Source organism: Lethenteron reissneri, chromosome 24 (genome assembly GCF_015708825.2).
Source record: "Lethenteron reissneri isolate LAM-NWPU_2019-01 chromosome 24, ASM1570882v1, whole genome shotgun sequence".
NCBI classification, from domain to species: domain Eukaryota; kingdom Metazoa; phylum Chordata; class Hyperoartia; order Petromyzontiformes; family Petromyzontidae; genus Lethenteron; species Lethenteron reissneri.
In genome coordinates this window covers 20358727-20384359 of record NC_083802.1, presented here as the reverse complement: position 1 = coordinate 20384359, position 25633 = coordinate 20358727, and the positions used below count along the sequence as shown (strand labels likewise).

The following is a 25633-nucleotide window of genomic DNA, read 5'->3' as shown; positions in this document are numbered from 1 at the left end:
TCAAAGGAGATGATAGGTACCGCTTGGAAGATGAACGAAGCTCAACAGGGATGAGCCGGAGTGATGTGAGTGTGCGGCGTGAGATGATGATGATGACTATGTTGGGACGTCGGATGATAATGTTGAGGTGTGAGATGATGACCATGATGTTGATCCTCCGTGACATGATGATGGTAAGTTGTGAGATGATGGTGCAGCGTTGGATGACGGGGATGGTCTAGCGTGAGGCACTGGTGAAGCTTGAGATGATGATGGGGATGGTGGCGCAGCGTGCGATGGTGGTGGTGCAGTAGCGAGAGATGATGATGATGATGAAGATGATGATGATGGGGGTGCTGATGAAGCTGGACACGCTGCGCACAAATCGCGGTTCGGGGCTCCCATCTCTCCCCGAGTCCCGGGCCGCGCGCACAGATCCGCGCTGCGCTCTCCCTCTGCTCAGTTTCCTCAACAACATCAACCACTCCCCCCCCCCTCGAAACCCCCACCGGCCCCCCCAAATCTCACAAAACCAGACGCGAGCCCGGCGGATGAAAGTTCCCCCCCGTGTTTGAGGTGAATTTTGAGCGATGGCCGCTGCCGGTGGCGTAGTCGCGCTCCTCCCCACGGCTCGGGAAGGTGGAGGCGGCGTTGCGAAGCTGCGTGGATTCGCCTCTCATTGGATTCATCAGCCGCGAGGGCACCAGCGGGGACAGAGCCGCACGGGAGCGCGGCGGCTCTCCTCGCGTCTCCTCTCCTCGCTCATGTACCCCCCGATTATCTCCGTTCCTCCTCTCCCCGCTCCTCTCCCTGCTCCTCTCCCTGCTCCTCTTCTCTGTTGCCGCTGCCGCTGCTGCTGCTGCTCCCATCGCATCGCCCGCGTCTCCCCGCGTGTCTCCGGGCTCCGTCGCGGGTCCACGTCCTGGGGTCTCCGCCTCGCGTCACTCCCCGCGCTCAGCACCCGCCTCGACTCCCTGCGCCTCCCCAGAGGTAGGGTGCTGCTGTGAAGAGACCCTTTCCAGCACCGCACGCCCCCCCCCCTCCCTGTGCCCCCCTCTTTGTTTTCTTTTCTTTGATTCCCGTTCCTCCCCATCCCGTCCCGGGAGCGGCGCGCGGCCTCGTGGAGCCACGGAGACGCGCGCTTGGCGAGTCGAGGCGACACGGGAGGGGTCTGCGTGAGTGCGAGTGAGTGAATGTGAGAGTGGGTGAGTGTGAGAGTGGGTGAGTGTGAGAGTGGGTGAGTGTGAGAGTTAGTGAGTGTGAGTGAGCGAGTGCATGCGTGAGTGAGGGAGCGTGAGTGTGAGAGTGAGTGAGTGTGAATGAGTGTGAGAGTGAGTGAGTGAATGCGGGTGTGAGCGTGAGTGAGTGCGACAGTGAGTGAGTGTGAGTGAGTGGGAGTGAGTGAGTGTGAGTGAGTGGGAGTGAGTGTCCCCCAGAGCGCAGTACTGGCCACTCCACTCCGGTCTAAATAGGTGCTCGCTAACATTACTTGCCCGAAGTCTGTTAAAGACTATATGGGTGGTCTTTAGCATTGTATTTGTGTGAATGTGCGTGTATGATTGAGTGGCCGATTTACTCACACGCGCGCGCGCACGCATCATCACCATCATCACCAAAACGACCATCACCACCACCACCATCACCACCATCATCACCATCAGCACCAACACTACTATCAACACCACCATCACCACCATCATCAGCACCAACACTACCATCACCTTTCTAGATTTGAAGCTTTCGTGACTGCAATGATTCATATTCTTGGGTTTTTTCGGTAAAGTCACGTAGGTAAAAAATTAAATCACCACCACCATTATCACCATCATCACCATCAGCACCAACACGACCATCACCACCACCATTATTACCATCAGCACCAACATCATCATCGTCAACATCGTCAACATCATCGACCCCGCGCGCACCTGACCCGCGCTCCAGGCCTCGACTCACTCGTGCATGTACATATGTATATATGTATGTACACGTGTGTGTGTACACACATGTCTACGTGTGTATGTATTAGCATATACATGTATGTGTGTGTATAAATATACGGTGCACGTAGGTATGTTGAACTTATTTCGCACCGTTCGTAGTAACCTCAGCCTCAGATTAGAACTCGCCGCGGTTATTAGATATCGCCGCTGCCGCTCCGCGTGGCCGAGCGGCCCACGTCGGCGCCGCCTGCGGCACTTGCCCCGCGAATTGCGGCGAGACGGCGCCGCGTTGTATCTGCACGCGATATTCAACGTGGATAGTGCAGCAGCAGCATGACGCAGTGCAGTGGAGGCTGAGAGTGAGAGAGGGGGCCCGGGTGCCGACACGGGGAGGGGGGGGGGGGTCTCGCTCGCTTGCAGCTTTCCGTCGGCATTATCGTCACACTCCGCCAGCGGCAAATTACTCGGTTCACCGACGATGATGATGAGCGTGTGAATCAATAATTTTCTTGTACTGTACTCAAAACACTCGACTGCATTTGTGCAAAATGTCACCTCTCTCATTCCTAGAACTTACGCTCATCGTTATCATCCCACACACTGCAGATTCGTGCATATGTGCACGTGCGCGGTGTTGTACACGTACGTGTGTGTGTATGTGTGTGTGTATGTATGTTGTGTATATATGTTGTGTATACGTGTGATGCGTGCAGTGTCGATGTGTCCCGCGTGTACGCGGGTGGTGTGCGTGTGTCTGCACAGACTCTGCTGTCGCTGTCACGCGCTCGAGTGATCTTGCACAATGAGTGATCTATTGGTGCGCGCCTGTGTGTGTGGGCTACAGGGCGAGATGGGTGTTTTGTGTACACGTGTTGGTGTATGCACAGCGTGTTAGGGCGCAGGGCGTATGCGCGTCCGTGTGTATGAATACGTGGTGTGTGTGTGTGTAGTGTGTGGATTTATGTGCATGCATGTGTATATATCTATAACGTGTGTGTGCATATGGCCTTAATAGGCGCTCGCTAAAAGTATGTGTCCCAACAATCTGTTCAGGGTGTCCGAGGTGTGTTTGTCTCTGTGCGTGTGGACAGCGGTGGTTAGCGCATTGCGCTCCTAACCCGGGCCGGACCCGAGTTCGATTCCCGTCTTACAGCCAACATCGGTGGCGGATATCTGCACCGGTCCAGAACCCCTCCCCAAGTCCGACTCAGTCTTAAACGAGTATCTGGTCGCGGAATGTGAACATCAGCATTGGGAAGACAAAGGCGGCCGGGCGTCGTGCTGGCAGCCTGCTGAGCCCATTTGCCGTGTCGGCCCAACTGTCTGTTAAAGGCTATACGGGGACCTTTGTCTTTGTTCGATATATATGCGTCTGTGTGTCGGCATAAGCGTGTGTGTGTGTGCTGGCTGTCCGCGTAATGTGTATTTATGTGTGTGTGTGCTTCGCGGTTATGTGTGTGTGTGTCATGTGTATTTACGCGCCGCGGGCTCGCGTGTCTGTTTATGTTTGTGAGTGCGTGCGAGATGCTCCTGTGTGTGTGTGTATCGGCGGCATGGTATGTTTATGCCTTTGTGTGTAATGTGTAGTTATGTGTTGCTCTGTGTAAGAGTATTTATGTGTGTAGTTGCAGCCGCGTTTACACGCGTCATCACCAATGTGCAGTACACACGCACGCTGCGTCTCGTCGACACCCACACACACATGCAAGGTGTGCATCACGCCAACACGGAGTGTGCACATACACAACATTTGTGTTTGGTATGCACACGCATCAGCATTCTTTATTCGTGTGTACAGACATATACACAGCGCTTCACTGCTGCTAGGCTTTGCGTAGAGTAGGGGATATCGGCGTAAGGCACTGCCACTACCACTAGAATTAACGTTTATGCATATGCAAATAGTAATCCTATATATTGTCCTATATTTTATACATTCTTATAAACATGTTTAAAACACTAAGTCCTAGATGTGGAGGCCGAGAGGAGGCGAGATGGAGCCAAACTATAGACACACAATCATCGTCATGTAGAGTGCATTGTAGACATTAAATACTAATTATACATGGTACATTACAGACGCACAACACTAATTATGTACTGTGCATTATACAGACACAATATTTAATATATATAATACGTGTGTCTACACAATCGTGCATATCCGGTATATTAGTTACAAAATAACAATGGTATATATGCACACACGATGTTAATACTCTGCACAGATGATACAAAGATACAGAGTATCGACACACACGGCTACTCTCATGCCGTGTAGAGACACGTAATGTGTTTACCATCGTGATACCGTCGTGACATCACAGATCTACCATCGCCATGTCACGTGCGCATTGCCATCATTATTATAGGAGGATAGATAGTTAACATTGGTTTCGTTATAATTTCGCCCAATTGTATACTTAAGACAAAGATTCGCCCTTTAGCCTTGAACAGACTGTTGGGGCAAGTGCTGTTAGCGAGTAGCACCTTCGAAAGCCGGCAAGCCACACGAGGAAGTGTTTGGGTGACCAGCACCACGCCCGACCGCCTTTGTCCTCCTCGTGGCGATGTTAACACACCGCACATGGTACTAATTTTAGGCTGAGTGGACCTAGGGGAGTCCTTAAACCGGTTCAGATAATTGTCACTGGTGTTGGCCGTGAGCGAGAATCGAACTCGGGTCGCCGGGTTTGTAGCGCAGCGCGCTCACCACTGCGGCACCGCTCCCCACAACAGTACAGACTGCACAGACTGACGCGCGCGGTAGATGGATCACGAGGGAGGCGCAGTGCTGGCGATGAGTGCAGGCTGAGTGAGTGGCATCACTCAGCCTGCAGTGGCCGCACTGCTGCCGCCGCCGCTGCTGCCGCCGCCGCTGCTGCCGCTCCTCGTCCTCCTCCTCTGCGGCTGCTGCTGCAGGCGACGACGGCTCGCGCGGTCCGTCACGGGCGGGTCGCGCCGGTGCCCGACGTCACCGGACGTTACCTCTCGGTGCCCGAGGTTACTCGAGGTTACCCTACGTTGCAGGAAGTACCAAACGTTACCAAACGCACTCTCAACTTTACGAGGTTGCTCGAGGTTATATGAGGTGACCAATGTTACCCAGGGTTACCCCACATTACCCGATGTTACCCGATGGTTACTCGATGCTACTCGAGGGTTACCGGAGATTGTCTGAGGTTACCATAGATAACCCGATGTTACCCGGGGTTACCCGCTAAGGGATGAGGAACGTCACCCCCAGCTAACGGTGACAGTGTTGGCAGGCGATGGGGGAACCGTGGCGACTGAAGCGGTCCACCCCCCACCGCCCCCACCACCTCCTCCTCCTCCTCCCCACCTTCACGAATCCCACTCGACCACCGTGGTGAAGTATGGTTACACATACTCGTTGGTTCTTTCGCTAAAGCCACGTGTAGGTGTAAAGTGTTAAGTGTGGTTACACAGCCCCACGATCATCGACACTGCATTCAGCAGTGGATGTGCACATGGCTATGCGTTGTCTTTGTTATTATTACTATTATTGTGGTAAAACACCTTCTAATAACCACAACCCTATCACGACTAATACTACAGCTATAACCACAACTAATACAACCACGACTAATACCACCACTATAACAACCACGACTGTAACAACCACAACGATAACAGCCACAACGCGCACCGCAGCGTCGTATTGGCGAAGCAGAGCGACACGGAGACCGCCGCCGCCGCTGCTGCTCGTGGCTGGTGCTCGTGGCTGGTGGTGGTCGCTGTGCGTGGCTGGTGCTCGTGGCTGGTGCTCGTGGCTGGTGGTGGTGGTGGTCGTTGTGCGTGGCTGGTGCTCGTGGCTGGTGGTGGTCGCTGTGCGTGGCTGGTGCTCGTGGCTGGTGCTCGTGGCTGGTGGTGGTCGCTGTGCGTGGCTGGTGCTCGTGGCTGGTGCTCGTGGCTGGTGGTGGTGGTGGTCGTTGTGCGTGGCTGGTGCTCGTGGCTGGTGCTCGTGGCTGGTGGTGGTGGTGGTCGTTGTGCGTGGCTGGTGCTCGTGGCTGGTGCTCGTGGCTGGTGGTGGTGGTGGTCGTTGTGCGTGGCTGGTGCTCGTGGCTGGTGGTGGTGGTGTTCGCTGTGCGTGCGACCTCGGCCCGCTCCGCGTGCGCCGCGGGGTTCGGCACGCGTGGGCCTCTGCGGTGCGCCGTGCCGGCCTTCGTCGATGCTCCTCAGCAACAGCACTCGCCCCAACAGTCTGCTAAGGCTCTTTGTTTTCGCATAGGGGGCGGTAGTGTAGCGGTCAGCGCGCTGCGCTACGAACCCCGCCACCCGAGTTCGATTCCCACTCACGGCCAACACTAGTGCCGCTTATCTGAACCAGTCCTGGGCCTCCCCTAGATCGACTTAGCCTCAAATTAGTGCTTGATTTTGTGCGTAAAAACATCGCCACTGGGGAGACAAATGCGGCCGGGCGTGGTGCCGGGCACCTACTCCCTCAGGTACCGTTCCGGACTTCATAGGTACTCGCTAACTGCACTTGCCTCAGTCGTCTGTTCAGGCTAAACGGGGGGTCTTTGTCTTTTTGCATGTGTGCGTGTGTATGTGTGTGCGCGCGTGTGTATTCATGTGTGTGTGTGGGCGCGTGTGTATTCGTGTGAGTGTTTGTGTGTCCGTGTGTATTCGTGTGTTTGTGTGTGCGTGTGTATTCGGGTGTATTCGTGTGTGTGTGTGTGCGTGTGTATTCGTTTGGGTGTTTGTGTGCGCGTGTTTATTCGTGTGTGTGTGTGTGCCGTGTGTGTATTCGGGTGTGTGTGTGCGCGTGTGTGTGTGCGCGTGTGTGTGTGCGCGTGTGTGCGTGTGTGTATTCGTGTGTGTGTGTATTCGGGTGTGTGTGCGCGCGTGTGTGCGTGTGCGCGTGTGTGTATTCGTGTGTGTGTGCGTGTGTGTGTGTGCGCGCGTGTGTATTCGTGTGTGTGTGGGCGTGTGTATTCGTGTGTGTGTGCGTGTGTATTCGTGTGGGTGTAGGCGTGTGTATTCGTGTGTGCGTGTGTGTATTCGTGTGTATTCGTGTGGGTGTATGCGTGTGTATTCGTGTGTGTGTGCGTGTGTATTCGTGTGTGTGTGTATTCGTGTGGGTTCGTGGGTGTGCGTGTGTATTCGTGTGTGCGTGTGTATTCGTGTGTGACAGTGTGCGTGTGTGTATTCGTGTGTGTGTGTGCGTGTGTATTCGTGTGGGTGTGTGTGTGCGTGTGTATTCGTGTGTGCGTGTGTATTCGTGTGTGAGAGTGTGCGTGTGTGTATTCGTGTGTATTCGTGTGTGTGTGCGTGTGTGTATTCGTGTGTGTGCGTGTGTATTCGTGTGGGTGTGTGTGTGCGTGTGTATTCGTGTGGGTGTGTGTGTGTGTGTATTCGTGTGTGTGTGTGCGTGTGTGTATTCGTGTGTGCGTGTGTATTTGTGTGGGTGTGTGTGTGCGTGTGTATTCGTGTGTGTGTGTGCGTGTGTGTATTCGTGTGTGTGCGTGTGTGTGTGTGTGTGCGTGTGTTTTCGTGTGTGTGTTTGTGTGTGCGTGTGTAATGCGCTACGAATGCGGCCACCAGAGTTCAATCCCCGCTCACGGCCAACACCAATGACAATTATTTCAACCGGTTCCGGGCCTCCCCTAGCTCGACTCAGCCCTAAACGAGTACAGTACCTGGTGCGATGTCTAAACATGAGCACTAGGGATACAAAGGCGGTCGGACGTGGGGCTGGCCACCCACCCACTCGTGTACCGAGCCGTTCTTCATAGGTGCTACTCACCAACAGCACTTGCCCCAACAGTCTGTTAAAGGTTACACACGGCGGATCGTTGTCGTTGTCGTCCGTGCGATGTTCAGTGCGATGTTCAGTGCGATGTTCAGTGCGCTCTGACAGCGCTCGCCACCACGTATCGCGACCGGTCTCAGCGCGACCGCCACGTCGCGTACACGCGCGTCATCTCTCTCCCCCTGTGCGTACACGCGCGTCATCTCTCTCCCCCTGTGCGTACACGCGCGTGCGCGTGCGTCATCTCTCTCTCTCTGTGTGTACACGCGCGTGCGCGTGCGTCGTGTGCGCCCAAGCCCCGCGCCGGGGTGTACTGGATGATGACAAGCCCGCCCCAGCGTCACCGACTGCTCGAGGATTCCCATTGTTACCACTTGCCTCATTGTACTTGAGCAAAGTTACGCTTGTGTGTGAGTGTGTGAGTGTTGTTGAGTGCTGTGTGTTTCTGGAGGGCGTAGCGAGCGCCGCGCCTGAAGGTATTTGGGAAATTGAGCGTCTGTGTTTCCAGGTGTTCATGTGCTCAGGTGTGTGGTTTTAACAAGTTCACTAACGCAGGTGTTCACAGGTGTTGACGAGTTGTTGATGTGTTCACATCATCGGGTGGGTCGACTGCGCGGTATTCACTCGCTCAGCGATTCATTCGACCGTCAGTTCAGGGGTCCACGTGTAGAGGCCGCGTGCTCAGCCAGGTGCTTCCATGCACTTGTGCCTACAACCACCAGCACCACCAGTACCACCAGTACCATCACCAGCAGTACCATCACCAGTACCATCACCAGCAGTACCATCACCAGTACCATCACCAGTACCATCACCAGCAGTACCATCACCAGTACCATCACCAGCACGACCAGCACCACCAGTACCATCACCAGCACCATCACCACCAACAGCACCAGTACCATCACCAGTACCATCACCAGCAGTACCATCACCAGTACCATCACCAGCACGACCAGCACCACCAGTACCATCACCAGCACCATCACCACCAGCACCACCAGTACCATCACCAGTACCATCACCAGCACCACCAGCACCACCAGCACCACCAGCACCATAAGCACCACCACCAGCACCACCACGAGCACCACCAGCACCACCAGTACCATCACCAGCACCACCAGCACCACCACCACCAGCACCACCAGCACCACCACCACCAGCACCACCACCAGCACCACCAGCACCACAGCACCAGCACCACCACCAGCACCATCACCAGCACCACCAGCACCACCAGCACCACCACCACCAGCACCACCAGCACCATCACCACCAGCACCACCAGCACCACCATCACCACCAGCACCACCAGCACCACCAGCACCATCACCAGCACCAACAGCACCACCAGCACCACCAGCACCAACAGCACCACCAGCACCACCACCACAAAGACAAATACAAACACCCCCCGTATAGCCTTAACAGACTATTGGAGCGAGTGTTGGTAGTGGGCACCTCCTATGAAGGCCGGCACGGCGCACGAAGGGGGTGGGTGGGCAGGACTACGCCCGGCCGCCTTTGTCTCCCCAGTGGCGACGTTTACACACCGCACTAGGCGCTAATTTCAGGCTGAGTGGACCTAGGGGTGCGCCAGCACCAGTTCATATAATCGTCACTGGTGTTGGCCATGAGCGGGAATCGAACTCGGGCCGCTGGGTTCGCAGCGCAGCGCGCTGACCACTACACCACCGCTCCCCACCACTATCCCCACCACCACCACCACCACTATCCCCAGCACCACCACCACTATCCTCACTACCATCGCCACCACTATACCCAATGCCATCACTACTACCAGCACCGTCAGCACCACCACCATTATCCCTAGTACCACCACCAGCACCACTATCCCCAGCACCACCACCACTATCCTCACTACCACCACCACCACCACTATCCCTAGTACCACCACCAGCACCACTATCCCCAGCACCACCACCACTATCCTCACTACCATCGCCACCACTATACCCAATGCCATCACTACTACCAGCACCGTCAGCACCACCACCATTATCCCTAGTACCACCACCAGCACCACTATCCCCAGCACCACCACCACTATCCTCACTACCACCACCACCACCACTATCCCTAGTACCACCACCAGCACCACTATCCCCAGCACCAGCACCACTACCCTCACTACCATCGCCACCACTATCCCCAGCACCACCACCACCATTATCCCTAGTACCACCACCAGCACCACTATCCCCAGCACCACCACCACTATCCTCACTACCACCACCACCATTATCCCTAGTACCACCACCAGCACCACTATCCCCAGCACCAGCACCACTACCCTCACTACCATCGCCACCACTATCCCCAGCACCACCACCACCATTATCCCTAGTACCACCACCAGCACCACTATCCCCACCACCACCACTATCCCCACCACCACCACCACTATCCCCAGCACCACCACCACCACTATCCCCACCACCACTATCCTCACTACCATCGCCACCACTATACCCAGCACCACCACCACTATCCCTAGCACCACCACCACTATCCCCACCACCACTATCCCCAGCACCACCACCACCACTATCCCCACCACCACTATCCTCACTACCATCGCCACCACTATACCCAGCGCCATCACTACTACCAGCACCGGCAGCAGCACCAGGGCACGAGCGCGAGGAGATTGCTGTGGTTTGACGTCTGAAGTCTGCCCGAGTCCGATCACCCCCCACCCCTCGCCCTCTCACCCTCTCCCCCGCCAGCCCCCCACCACCCCCCCCCCCCAACCCCACAGCCCCCCGCGAATCCATAATAAATATGGAGATGGGGCAGAAGCGTCGCACGTGACAAATGGCCGTTCCGCCTCTTTGCTCTTCCTATTAAGTTATCATGGAATTGCGGCTCGCGGAGGCCGCGCTTAAACACATCACGCGGCGCCATCACCGACATCACGGCGCCTCGCCCAGCGCGGGGGGGCTGTGTCGCTCTCTCCCCGCCGCCGCCGCCGTCTCCGCGTCTCCGCCGTCTCCGCTGTTTGCGTTGCGCGAGGGCAGAGGCGGGATGAGCTGTCAGCGCCGCGCCGCGTGAGGGATGGAGCCGCGGCCGCACCAATCACGCGCCCCGCTCCTCCTGCTGCTGCTGCACCACCACCGCTGCCGCTGCACCCCTCACCACCACCACCACCACTGCTGCTGCTGCTGCACCACCACCGCCGCTGCTGCTGCTGCACCACCACCGCCGCTGCTGCTGCACCACCACCACCGCCGCTGCTGCTGCTGCACCACCACCATTTCCGCTGCTGCTGCTGCACCACCACCATCGCTGCTGCTGCTGCTGCACCACCACCACCATCGCTGCTGCTGCTGCTGCACCACCACCACCACCATCGCTGCTGCTGCTGCTCGCCGTGTCCTCACCACCATCAATGCTGCTCCGCTCACCATTTGACACCGCTGATCCACATTCACCTGGGACTCACCCCATAGAGTGACGTCACTTGGGACTCACCCCCAGAGTGACGCGTCACTTGGGACTCACCCTCTAGAGTGACGCGTCACTTGGGACTCACCCTCTAGAGTGACGCGTCACTTGGGACTCACCCTCTAGAGTGACGCGTCACTTGGGACTCACCCCATAAAGTAACGCGTCACTTGGGACTCACCCTCTAGAGTGACGCGTCACTTGGGACTCACCCTCTAGAGTGATGCGTCACTTGGGACTCACCCTCTAGAGTGACGCGTCACTTGGGACTCACCCTCTAGAGTGACGCGTCACTTGGGACTCATCCCATAAAGTAACGCGTCACTTGGGACTCACCCCATAAAGTAACGCGTCACTTGGGACTCATCCCATAAAGTGACGCGTCACTTGGGACTCACCCCATAGAGTGACGCGTCACTTGTGACTCACCCCATAGAGTGACGCGTCACTTGGGACTCACCCCATAGAGTGACGCGTCACTTGGGACTCACCCCATAGAGTGACGCGTCACTTAGGACTCACCCCATAAAGTAACGTGTAACTTGGGACTCACCCCATAAAGTGACGCGTCACTTGGGACTCACCCCATAAAGTAACGCGTCACTTTGGACTCACCCCCTAGAGTGACGTCACTTGGGACTGACCCCCTAGAGTGACGTCACTTGGGACTCATCCCCTAGAGTGACGCCGTCACCTCGGCTGGTGGCAGTGGCGAGTGTGAGGGGGCGGGGTGGGGGGGGTTCGAGGGGGGCTGAGAGGGGGGGCCATGCCGAGAGCTTCAGGTGAGCGAGGTGCAGCCACGTGATGCCCCCCCCACGTGATGCCCCCCCCCCACGCCCCCCCCCCACGCCCCCTCCTCCTTCTCTCAAGGAGGCACGTGACGTTTGGGCTCAACAGCAGAATGGGTTACAGTGGGAAGTAGTGACAGACTGGGGTTCGTCATGGGAATGTGAAATTTCCAGCATTGGCTCACAGCGCCACCTCGATGATTTACCGGCGCAGGCTCGTTTGAGTGGACGATTGAACAGGTGTGTACACGTGTGTGTGTACACGTGTGTGTAGTACACACGTGTGTGTGTAGTACACACGTGTGTGTACACGTGTGTGTGTAGTGTATACGTGTGTGTACACGTGTGTGTAGTGTATACGTGTGTGTACGTGTGTGTGTAGTGCACACGTGTGTGTACACACGTGTGTGTACACGTGTGTGTGTACACGTGTGTGTACGTGTGTACACGTGTGTGTACACGTGTGTGTGTGTAGTGCACACGTGTGTGTACACGTGTGTGCTTGTGTGTGTGTGTGGAATCAACACAACACTTTCCCCAAGAGTATATGAAGGCGATGTGGGGTATTTGTCTATTTGTGTACGTAAGTGCATACGTGTGTGTGGACGGACTTGGTAAGTGTACACGCGTATTCTAATGCAGTTCATCTCTGCTGCACGTACACAATCTGAAAACGTGAACAAAGACACGTGAACACAAACATGTGTTCACGTGCACACAAACAAAGGTCCCCTGTATAGCCATAACAGACTGTAGGGGCAAGTGCTGTTAGCGAGCACCTATGAAGGCCGGCACGGCGCACGAGGGGGTGGGTGGCCAGCACCACGCCCGGTCACTTTTGTTACCCCAGTGGCGATGTTTACACACCGCACCAGGTACTCATTTGAGGCTGAGTCGACCTAGGTGAGGCCCACATCGTACTCAGGTCACCAGGTTCGTTGTGCGCGTGAACACAGACGTGTGAACATACACGCGTGATCACAAGCACACATGTAAACACCCACGCGTGAACACACACGCGTGAACACAAGCACACCTGTGAACACACCCGCGTGAATACAAGCGCACGAGTGAACACACACGTGTGAACACACACCTGTGAACACACACGCGTGAACACATGCACACGAGTGAACACACACGCGTGAACACAAGCACACGAGTGAACACACACGTGTGAACACACACCTGTGAACACAAGCACACGAGTGAACACACACGAGTGAACACACACCTGTGAACACACACGCGTGAACACAAGCACACCTGTGAACACACACGCGTGAACACAAGCACACGAGTGAACACACACGAGTGAATACAAGCACACGAGTGAACACACACGAGTGAACACAAGTACACGTGTGAACTGACGCATATAACTGTGAACACGCACGCCTCGTGTACGCGTGAACACGCGTGAACACGCGTGAACACGCGTACACGAGGCGTGGCGCACGGCACGATCTCGCCAGGCATCTGGCGAGTATTAGCGCGTAAGCTTTCCTTAATCAACCATTTTAATTACTTCCCAATCTAATTTGTGTAATGAAGTTTAACCCTAATGCGCCGTGAAGAGAATAATGAACACCTACATCGCAGCGCCACCACCACCGCCATCGACACGGGGGGGGCGTGGTCGGGTCAGACGGGGTGATGGGAGTGATGGGGGTGATGGGAGGAATGGGTTAGACGGGGTGATGGGGGTGATGGGGGTGATGGGAGCGATGGGTTAGACGGGGGTGATGGGGGTGATGGGGGTGATGGGGGTGATGGGAGTGATGGGTTAGACGGGGGTGATGGGGGTGATGGGAGCAATGGGTTAGACGGAGTAATGGGAGCGATGGGGGTGATGGGAGCAATGGGTTAGACGGGGTGATGGGGGTGATGGGAACGATGGGTTAGATGGGGTGATGGGGGTGATGGGGGTTATGGGAGAAATGGGTTAGACGGGGTGATGGGGGGTGATGGGGGTGATGGGGGTGATGGGAGCGATGGGTTAGATGGGGTGATAGGGGTGATGGGAGAAATGGGTTAGACGGGGTGATGGGAGCGATGGGGGTGATGGGAGGAATGAGTTAGACAGGGTGATAGGGGTGATGGGGGTGATGGGAGCGATGGGTTAGATGGGATGATGGGGGTGATGGGGGTGATGGGAGAAATGGGTTAGGACGGGGGTGATGGGGGTTGATGGGAGCAATGGGTTAGATGGGGTGATGGGAGTGATGGGGAGGAAATGGGTTAGACTGGGTGATGGGGGTGATGGGAGCGATGGGTTAGACGGAGGTGATGGGAGTGATGGTGGTGATGGGAGTGATGGTGGTGATGGGAGTGATGGGTTAGACGGGGTGATGGGAGTGATGGGGGTGATGGGAGTGATGGGGTGATGGGTTAGACGGAGGTGATGGGAGTGATGGGAGTGATGGGGGTTATGGGGGTGATGGTGGCAATTGGTTAGACGGGTGGTGATGGGAGTGATGGGGTGATGGGAGTGATGGGGGTGATGGGAGTGATGGGTTAGACGAGGGTGATGGGAGTGATGGGGGTGATGGGAGTGATGGGGGTGATGGGTTAGACGGAGGTGATGGGAGTGATGGGAGTGATGGGGGATATGGGGGTGATGGTGGCAATTGGTAGACAGGGGTGATGGGAGTGATGGGAGTGATGGGTTAGACGGGGGTGATTGGAGTGATGGGGGTGATGGGTTAGACGGGGATGATCGGGGTGATGGGGGTGATGGTGGTGATGGGTTAGACGGGGGTGATGGGGGTGATGGGGGTGATGGGAGTAATGGGTTAGACGGGGGTGATGGGGGTGATGGGAGTGATGGGGGTGATGGGTTAGACGGGGATGATCGGGGTGATGGGGGTGATGGTGGTGATGGGTTAGACGGGGGTGATGGGAGTGATGGGGGTGATGGGGGTGATGGGAGTAATGGGTTAGACGGGGGTGATGGGGTGATGGGAGTGATGGTGGTGATGGGTTAGACGGGGGTGATGGGGGTGATGGGAGTGATGGGAGTGATGGGGGTGATGGGGGTGATGGGAGTAATGGGTTAGACGGGGGTGATGGGGGTGATGGGAGTGATGGGGGTGATGGGTTAGACGGGCGTGATGGGAGTGATGGGAGTAATGGGTTAGACGGGGGTGATGGGTTAGACGGGGTGATGGGGGTGATGGGGGTGATGGGAGCGATGGGTTAGACGGAGGTGATGGGAGTGATGGGGGTGATGGGAGTGATGGGGGTGATGGGAGTGATGGGTTAGACGGGGGTGATGGGAGTGATGGGGGTGATGGGAGTGATGGGGGTGATGGGTTAGACGGAGGTGATGGGAGTGATGGGAGTGATGGGGGTTATGGGGTGATGGTGGCAATTGGTTAGACGGGGGTGATGGGAGTGATGGGGGTGATGGGTTAGACGGGCGTGATGGGAGTGATGGGAGTAATGGGTTAGACGGGGGTGATGGGTTAGACGGGTGATGGGGGTGATGGGGGTGATGGGAGCGATGGGTTAGACGGAGGTGATGGGAGTGATGGGGGTGATGGGAGTGATGGGGGTGATGGGAGTGATGGGTTAGACGGGGGTGATGGGGGTGATGGGAGTGATGGGGGTGATGGGTTAGACGGAGGTGATGGGAGTGATGGGAGTGATGGGGGTTATGGGGGTGATGGTGGCAATTGGTTAGACGGGGGTGATGGGAGTGATGGGGGTGATGGGAGTGATGGGGGTGATGGGAGTGATGGGTTAGACGGGGGTGATGGGAGTGATGGGGGTGATGGGAGTGATGGGGGTGATGGGTTAGACGGAGGTGATGGGAGTGATGGGAGTGATGGGGGATATGGGGGTGATGGTGGCAATTGGTTAGACGGGGGTGATGGGAGTGATGGGGGTGATGGGAGTGATGGGAGTGATGGGTTAGACTGGGGTGATGGGAGTGATGGGGGTGATGGTTGGTGAGTGATGGGGGTGATGGGTTAGACGGGGATGATCGGGGTGATGGGGGTGATGGTGGTGATGGGTTAGACGGGGGTGATGGGGGTGATGGGGGTGATGGGTTAGACGGGGGTGATGGGGGTGATGGGAGTGATGGGGGTGATGGGTTAGACGGGGATGATCGGGGTGATGGGGGGTGATGGTGGTGATGGGTTAGACGGGGGTGATGGGAGTGATGGGGGTGATGGGGGTGATGGGTGCGGTTAGACGGGGGGGTGATGGGAGTAGTGATGGGGGTGTATGGGGGTGAGGGAGTAATGGGTTAGACGGTGGTGATGGGAGGGATGGTGGATGATGGGTTAGACGGGGGGTGAGGGATGAGGGAGTGAGGGGGTTGATGTGGGTGATGGAGTAATGGGTTAGCCGGGGGTGGGGGGGTGATGGGAGTGATGGGGGTGATGGGTTAGACGGGCATGCTGATGGGAGTGATGGGAGTAATGGGTTAGACGGGGGTGATTGGGTTAACGTGGCGTGAGGGTTGATGGGATTGATGCGTTAGACGGAGGTGATGGGGGTAATTGGGTCGAATGGGTATAGACGGGGTGATGGGTGATGGGGTGATGGGAGCGTTGGGCGTGATGAGAGTGAGGAAGTCGTGGGGGTGATGGGTGAGTTGAGGGGAATGGGGAGGAAACAGGAGATGGGGGAGTGTCGTGAGGGGGCGATGGGGATGATGGGGATGGTGATGGAGAGGGTGAGCGCTGGAGGTGTATGCGGGAGGTGGGGTTGGGGTGGGTGGTAAAGAGAGGGGAAATTGAGATGATGGTGCTGATGGGGACAAGATGGGTGATGGGATAACGAGAGAGTCCTGGGGTTGACAGGAGAGAGACAGATGATGAGAGCGATGGGCGATGGTTGCGCATAAACCGCAGTAAAGTGTCCTCCTCAGAATCACAGGTGGCGCCGCACACAATCCCTGCCTGAGTGAGAATGCGTGTGTGAGTGAGGGTGAGTGTGTGTGTGCGAGAGAGAATGTGTGTGAGTGAGGGTGAGTGTGTGTGTGCGAGGGTGTGTGTGAGTGAGGGTGAGTGTGTGTGTGTGCGAGAGTGTGTGTGGCCGGCCTTCATAGGTGCTCGCTAACAGCACTTGCCCCTACAGTCTGTTCAGGCTATACGGGGGATCTTTGTGTGAGTGTGTGTGTGCGAGAGAGACGGTGTGTGAGTGTGTGTGTGCGAGAGAGAGTGTGTGTGAGTGTTGGTGAGTGTGTGTGCAAGAGAGAGTGTGTGTGAGTGTGTGAGAGAGAGAGTGTGTGAGTGTGTGTATGTGCGAGAGAGAGTGTGTGAGTGATGGTGAGTGTGTGTGTGCGAGAGAGAGTGTGTGTGAGTGAGGGTGAGTGTGTGTGTGCGAGGGTGTGTGTGAGTGAGGGTGAGTGTGTGTGCGAGGGAGTGTGTGTGAGAGAGAGAGAGAGTGTGTGAGTGTGTGTATGTGAGAGAGAGAATGTGTGAGTGATGGTGAGTGTGTGTGTGCGAGAGTGTGTGTGTGAGCGTGTGTGTGCGAGAGAGTGTGTGTGCGTGTGTGAGTGAGGGTGAGTGTGTGAGTGGGAGTGAGTGTGTGTGTGTGAGAGAGAGTGTGTGTGAGTGTGTGAGTGAGGGTGAGTGTGAGTGAGTGTGTGTGTGAGTGTGTGTGGGCGTTTGACACTTCACGTGGCCTCAAGGTGCACTTGGCCTGGCACAAGCATCGTGGTGACGTCACCGCCACTTAGTGGCGAATGGCGGTTGTTGTGTGTGTGTCGGGAGCGGTAGTGTCGTGGTTAGCGCGCTACGCTACAAACCCGGCGACCCGAGTTGTATTCCCGCTCACGGCCAACACCAGTGACGATTCTCTTAATCGGTCATGGGCCTCCTCCCTTAGGTCGACTCAGCCTGATATGAGTACCCGGTGTGGTGCTGTAAACATCGCCGCTGGGGAGACAAAGGCGGCCAGGCGTGATTTTGGCCACCCACCCCTTCGTGTGCCATTCCGGCCTTCATAGGTGCTCGCTAACAGCACTTACCCCAAAAGTGTTTTAGGATGATACGGGGGATGTTTGACTTTGTTGAAGGCTGCACTCGTGAGTGACAATGAGAGTCCATTGGCAATGCGATCTCGCTGGAGCAAATGACCGGCGGAGGTCAAAGGACAAGGGCCTTGCCTGCTCGACCTTGGGCCATCGAGCAGTCCGCGCATCTGAGAAACACGCGCAGTCGTGACATCACAACAACGTCGTTGTCACTCATCGGACTGATACACACAGACACACACACTCACACACGTTCATACATACACACAAAATCACACACTCACACACGAACATACACACAAAATCACACACTCACACACTCACATACACACAAAATCACACACTCACACACGAACATACATACACACAAAATCACACACTCACACACGAACATACACACAGAGTCACACACTCACACACGTTCATACATACAAAGTCATACACTCACATACACACAAAATTACACACTCACACACGAACATACATACACACAAAATCACACACACTCACACACGAACATACATACAAGCGCACCTGCACAAACCAACATACTTACCAACAGACACATTGCATATCCACACCCCTTTACATCCTCATAAAGACAAAGAATCCTCGTACAGCCTTAACATACTGTAGGGGCAAGTGCTGTTAGTGAGCACCTATGAAGGCCGGCACAACACACGAGGGGGTGGGGGGCCAGCACCACGCCCAGCCGCCTTTGTCTCCCCCATGGTGATGTTTACACACCGCACCATGTACTGATTTTGAGACTGAGTCGACCTAGTGGAGGCCCAGGACCAGTTCAGATAATCGTCACTGGTGTTTCCAATGAGCGGGAATCGAACCCCGGTCGCCAGACTTGTAGCTCAGCGCGCTCACACACCCCCCTACACACTCACACACATACCCTTACACTCACACACACACACCCACATACACATACTCTTACACACACACCCCTACACACTCACATATACCCCTACACACTCACACACATACCCTTACACTCACACACACAGTCCCACATACACATACTCTTACACACACACCCCTACACACTAACACGCACCCCTACACACTCACATACACATCCCTACACACTCACACACACACCCCTACACACTCACACACATACCCCTACACACTCACACACACCCCTACACACTCACACACACCCCTACACACACACACCCCTACACACTCACACACACCCCTACACACTCACACGCACCCCTACACACACACACACCCCTACACTCTCACACACCCCTACACTCTAACGCACACACTCACACACACTCACACACCCCTACACACTCACACACACCCCTACACACTCACACACACCCCTACACTCTCACACACCCCTACACTCTCACACACACACTCACACACACACCCCTTCACACTCACACACACACCCCTACACACTCACACACACCCCTACACTCACACACACCCACACACACCCCTACACACACCCCCCTACACACACACACTCACACACACCACCCCTACACACTCACACACACCCCTACACACACACCCCTACACTCTCACACACACACCACTACACTCTCACACACACACTCTCACACACACACCCCTACACTCACACACACACACACCCCTACACACACACCCCTACACTCTCACACACACTTACACGTGTCTCCGCACGCGCTCTCACACGAGGCGCGTGCGTTCCTCTAACCCAGCACGCGCTGGAGTTGGGGTTGGCGGATCGTGCAGAGATCGGCGCGGGCACGCGGCGTCGCCAGCGCGACGTCCCACGAGTAAGCCGGCAAAGAGAGGAACAGGTTGCGGTCCTGTGCGCATCGCGGATCTCCGAGTGGTATCCCCTCGCGCGTGTGGTGGGGTTTCTCCGCTCTCCTGGCAAAGGGAGAAGAGGTCACCGGCATTGGCATGCCCTGCAGCGGTGCACGAGGAGGTAGAGTACAACAACACGACGCTCAGCCATGCCCGCCTCTGCCATGAAGCAGTGCCATTGCGCGAAACGTCGCCGGTCGCAGACGTTTTCCTTTCTCGGACCATGTAGTGATGTCGCCGAGCGCGTTTGCGTTCGTGCGATTGGCCAAACATCCCAGGGCAGGACGCCCCCTTCTCGCAGGGCGCTTGGGGCTCAGAGTCGCTGTTCACGCGAGGTGCCGCAACGCGTGGCCGAGGTTCACGCGTTCGCGTGGGACGAACCGCGCGGGACGAGTTGGCCCGGCGGCAGCGGCGGCGGCGGCAGCGGCAGCGGCAGCCCCGTGGGCAGTGGGGCGAGGGCTCCTCGGGGCGCGCCGGACTCAGCGAGGAGCCGCCAAACCCACAGCCGAGTCTCCAGGCGCCTTGGTTCAACACGACACCAAAGACAAAAGATCTCCTTACTTAGCAGACTTTTGGGGCAAGTGCTGTTAACGAGCACCTATGAAGGCCGACACGGCACACGAGGGAGTGGGTGGCCAGCCCCACGCGCGGTCTCCCTCGTGGCGATCTTCTGCACATCGCCCCAGCTACTCAATGGAGTCGACACGCGCCCCGCGTCTCGCGCGCGCGCCGCCACTAGGGGAGGCCCATGACCGGTTCAGGTAATCGTCACTGATGTGGGCCGTGAGCGGGAATCGAACTCGGGCCGACGGGTTGGTAGTGCAGCGCGCTAACCGCTACACCACCGCTCCCCACCAACACTAACCCCGCCGCCACCACCACCACGTGCACTTGGGCTCGCAGTCAGTTGAATCCACGCAAAGGCGGCCGTGAGGCTTCCACGGCTAAATGATGGGCACAGTGATTATAATAACATTGACCGTGATTGTTATTTTTATTATCACACACGCACCTCTACACACACTTATACACACCAACCTGATCGCACACTTATACACACAGCTGCCCACACACACCTCTACACGCAGCTGCCGACGCACACCTGCACACACACCTGTACACACACCTGTACACACACCTGTCTACACACACCTGTCCACACACACCTGTCCACACACCTGTCCACACACCTGTACACATACACCTGTACACACACACCTGTACACACACCTGCCCACACACCTGCCCACACACCTGTACACACCTGTACACACCTGTCCACACACACCTGTACACACCTGTCCACACACACCTGTCCACACACACCTGTCCACACACCTGTCCACACACCTGTCCACACACCTGTACACACAGCTGCCCACACACCTGTACACACACACCTGTACACACACCTGCCCACACACCTGCCCACACACCTGCCCACACATCTGCCCACACACCTGTACACACATACCTGTACACACACCTGTACACTCAAACACAACAATCAAGCGCAGCGGTATCCGTCAGCTGCTGCCGCGTTTGTGTTTTCATTTCCACGTGACCCCCCCCCCTCGTCCCTTCCCATCCGCGGCCTCCCCCCACCGCCACCTCACGTCTCCCGCCAAACGGAACGAGTCACACGCGCGCATCGCCATTCCCCGGCCGAGGATGGGGCCCGTCTCGCCGCCGTGGCGAGGCGATGGATTATTTTAAAAGGATAATTTCTGTTTGACTCGACGCGCCCGATAATTCCGCGTCTATATTCACTCCGAGGTGAGGGTGGCGCCGCGGAAAATCGATCTCCCATCTCCAGAAACGCCAACTTAACAAATTACATTCCTAGGCGAGCCACGGCGGAGAGCGGGGGGCAGGGGGGTAGCGGGGGGGGGGGGCGCACACAGGTAATAACGCTCCCGCGCCCCCATCTCATCTCCCACGCCTAACCTCCCCCTGTCTGTCCCCCCCCTCCTCCTCCTACCGTCCCTCTCGCCTCTACCTCCACCCGCCCGCCCACCCGCCCGCCCGCCTCCCGGCTCCCGGCGCCCCCGCACGCAGGCCGTGCGTCCCCGTCACGGCCGCCACTTAGGGCGCCGCCGCTAATGAGCTAATACCGCTGCCAGCGCAGGTCCCGCGCCGCGGCCCCCCGCACCCACCCCTCCCCGCGCCGCGCCCCCCACGCCGCGCCGCCAAATGTCATTACTTAGCAGAGGCCTGCGGGGGGTGGAGATGGGCGCCGTGCGGATGGAGCAAGGGTGGGGGCTAGGGGGCAGCGAGTTCCTCCGATCGCCCCCCCCCCCGCCCCCCCCCGCCCCCTCCTCCTCCTCTCGACCCCCCCTCCCCCCTTAGCCCCCCCCCCTTCTCGCTTCGCGCGCCCCCGTGATTGATGGAGGGGACGTCGTTAATGAACGAGCGACGCCCATTAACGCGCGGGAGCTCTCGACGGCGCTGACAGAAGGGATGATTTTATCTCGCGGTGTTTATTTTGTTTCTGGAGATTCGCGCTGATTGAGAGAGATCGCGCCCGCGACGGCCTCGTGCCGGCTCGCGACTCGCCCCGACGGGCGCGCCGGGGACGCGTCGTCGTGTCTGCGTGTCCACGCGTGTCTTTAGGTCTACTGCCAGAGGCCTCTCGCCCGAATCGTCGGTTGTGCGCTGAGCGCAGCAGAGACCTCGCGTCTCTCTCTCCTCTCATTCTCACTTCTACTCGCTGTCTCGACTCCCACCCGCGAGAGTTGTGTTGTGCGGCTCTTACTTTCCGACTTTCTCACTCTCTCACTCTCTCCTCCTCTCCCAACGTCGTCTTCCCCGCGTGTCCCTCTGTCCCCCCCCGTGTAGGCACTCCGCGTGCGAACTCAGGGGTTGGTGGGCGGCGGGCGGATGGGGGCTGTGTGACCGCTCGTTAACGCCGCGCGTTAACAAGCACGGGGAGCGGGGGCGCATCCGGTGGTACCCCCCCCCCCCCCATTTTCCAAACAATTACCACGCACCCCCTCTTCCCCACCCCCCATTATTCAACATCATTTACCATGAACCCCTAAGTCACCATCAATTCTGTACCACACACACTCTCCATCTCCACTCTCCGCTATCAATTGCCACGGACTCCCTTTTCATCATCAATTACCACGCACCCCCCCGCACCTCGCCCGTCCGCCTTCACCATCAGTTATCCTGACCCCCCCCCCCCCCCCCCCCACTATCAATTACCACCTCACAGCTCCCCCAGCCCAAACGGGGCCCTCCGTGTGATAGAGAGAGAGAGAGTCTGGAGAGCAGAGCGTGGCTCTCCTCGACGATGAATCATCACTTGGCATGGCACGAGTGCGTGAGTCCGCGTCGGGCCACGGAACGGAGTGAGCGTGCCCTGCTCTCTGTGCTTGTACTCAGCCTCTAATGAGTACCTGTCGCGGTGTGTACACATCAGTAATAGGGAGACAAAGGCTGCCAAGTTTGGCGCAGGCCACTCACCCGCTCGTATTTCGTTCCGGCCTTCATTGGTGCTTGCTAACAGGACTTGCCCCAACAATCTGTGAAGGCTATCCGAGAGATCTTTGTCTTGTCACTGTGCATGTCAAAGTGTGTGTGGGCGAGTCTGTCTGTCAACGTGTGGGCATGCAATTATGCGTGTAGGAGTGCGTGTGTGCGTCAGTGTCCGCGTGTGTCCGCGTGTGTGTGAGCGGTGTGAGTAGGGAGCGGTGGCACGATGAATGGTTCGTAGCGTCTTGCGCTACGAACCCGGAGACCTGAGTTCGATTTCCGGTCACGGCTAATATCAGTGGCGAGTGATATTCCTCGATCGGAGCAGGCTTCACGAGAATCAAAGTGAAGCGCTCTAAGACGAAGGCCCCTCCTCGTGTGCTCTTCATGCAGCACTGGGGCGAGAGCTGCGACCGGGCGCCTAACTAACAAGGACAGCACGGGACACGAGCCGGTGGGGGGGGGGGCAACACCGTGCCCTGCCGCCTTTATCTCCCCAGTGCTGGTGTAACTCATTTAAGGCTGAGTCGACCTAGGGGGAGGCCCATGACCGGTGCAAATATTCGCCGCTGTTATTTGTAGTGAGCGGAAATCGAACTCGCATCGTGCTAACCACTGCGCCACCGCTCACCCACACTGAAACGTTCTGCACCCACGCTCCCCTCCCACCATTCATCGTGTCCGTGCGTGTGTGTGTGTGTGACGTTGTACGAGGGTGTAAGTAGTCTGCGTGTGTGCTTGACTGTGTTGTGTGTGCGTGTAATTACGTCCATGCGTAGATATCGACTCAGCCTGAAACACGACTGTCTGCTACGACCTGTGGACATCGCCGCTAGGGATACAAAGGCGGCCGGGCGTGGTGCTGGCCACTCACCCACCCGCCCACCCCCTCGTGTGCCGTGCCGGCCTTCATAGGTTCTACTCGCAAACAGCACTTGCCCCAACAGTCTCTTAAGGTTATACGGGGGATATTTGTGATAGTGTGTTTATATATGTGTGTAATTCTATGCATGCGTCTGTTTGATAAACATTTACATAATTACGTATGCATGTACGTATGTATGTATGCGTGTGTCTGTCTTTGTGTGTGCAAATATGTAGCATGTTCGGTGTGACTGTGCGTGTCTTTGTGTGTATGTGTGTAATTGTACCTGTCTTTGTGTGTATGTAATTGTGTGTGTTAAGGTGTGGTCGATATATGTGTATATGTAAGTATGTGTGTAATTTTGTGTGTAATTGTGCGCATGTCGTGTGTTATTGTGTGTGTGTGTAATTGCGTGTGATTGTGTCATTGCGGTGGGCGTGGTGTTGGCCACCCGCCCACCCGTGCTTCTTGGCGGACTTCGTTGGTGCTCGCTAACAGCACTTGCCCCAACAGTCTGTTAAAGGCTGTACGGGGGATCTTTGTCTTTGTGTGATGTGTGTGGTGTGTGTTGCGTGTGCATAATTGTGTGTGGCTGTGTCTTTGTGATTGTGGATGTGGTTGTGTGTATAATTGTCAGTGTGTTGAATTAGATGCTCGCTAACAGCACTTGCCCCAACAGTCTGTTAAAGACTGTACGGGGGATCTTTGTCTTTGTGTGATGTGTGTGGTGTGTGTTGCGTGTGCATAATTGTGTGTGGCTGTGTCTTTGTGATTGTGGATGTGGTTGTGTTTATAATTGTCAGTGTGTTGAATTAGATGCTCGCTAACAGCACTTGCCCCAACAGTCTGTTAAAGGCTGTACGGGGGATCTTTGTCTTTGTGTGATGTGTGTGGTGTGTGTGTTGTGTGTTGCGTGTGCATAATTGTGTGTGGCTGTGTCTTTGTGATTGTGGATGTGGTTGTGTGTATAATTGTCAGTGTTAACACGTAGGCTTTCGCGACCAATGTTATTCATAATCAACGATTTTTGGGTTTAGATCGCGTTTATTTATAAATGTGTCGTAACCCTCCACCACCCGACACGGCCAATCAGTAAAAAATGTGTCACGTTGACAAAGACAAATAGTTCACTGCTTTAGCCCACCGGTGTGTTGAAGCAACAACATTCACAATTTGAGTACGACGTACACCATTCTGGCGAATTGCCCGATTATGCTGGTTGTAATTACCAGCGAAACGTCGTACTCAAATTGTGAATGTTGTTGCTTCAACACACCGGTGGGCTAAAGCAGTGAACTATTTGTCTTTGTCAACGTGACACATTTTTTACTGATTGGCCGTGTCGGGTGGTGGAGGGTTACGACACATTTATAAATAAACGCGATCTAAACCCAAAAATCGTTGATTATGAATTGTCAGTGTGTTGAATTAGATGCTCGCTAACAGCCCTTGCCCCAACAGTCTGTTAAAGGCTGTACGGGGGATCTTGTATTTGTGTGATGTGTGCGG

The 25633-nt window shown here is 56.3% G+C and overlaps 1 pseudogene; it reads left to right on the top strand.

Moving 5' to 3' along the window:
- The first annotated feature begins 16614 nt into the window (after positions 1–16614).
- The window catches only part of LOC133346359 (homer protein homolog 2-like), a 13142-nt pseudogene continuing 4123 nt past the window's right edge, over positions 16615–25633 (top strand).